Source organism: Triticum dicoccoides, chromosome 3B (assembly GCF_002162155.2).
Source record: "Triticum dicoccoides isolate Atlit2015 ecotype Zavitan chromosome 3B, WEW_v2.0, whole genome shotgun sequence".
NCBI lineage: Eukaryota > Viridiplantae > Streptophyta > Magnoliopsida > Poales > Poaceae > Triticum > Triticum dicoccoides.
The window spans coordinates 212,674,286-212,674,607 of NC_041385.1; positions in this window are offsets into that span (position 1 = coordinate 212,674,286).

Here is a 322-nt window from a genome sequence, read left to right on the forward strand (position 1 = left end):
GCAACATCCACATCAGTAGAAGCTGCTGCTGCTTTAGCTCTCGCTCGCGTTGCTGCTCTGCTCTTGCTCTCGGTCCCCTGCCTGGTCTGCTCTTTCTATTGCTCTTGCTCGCGCTGCTGCTCTCGCTCTTGCTCTTGCTTGCGATGCTGCTCCGAAATAGCTACATTTCAGTCGACTGAATCGACTTTTGGGTCAGTCGATTTTTAGGGGGTGTGGGGGCTCGCCGGGGTGAAGCAAGAACTAGCCGCAGCGGGGAGGGGGGCTCGCTGGAGAGGTACCCCACTATCTATCTTAGGGTTCAGGGTGGGGCGATGGTCACCGG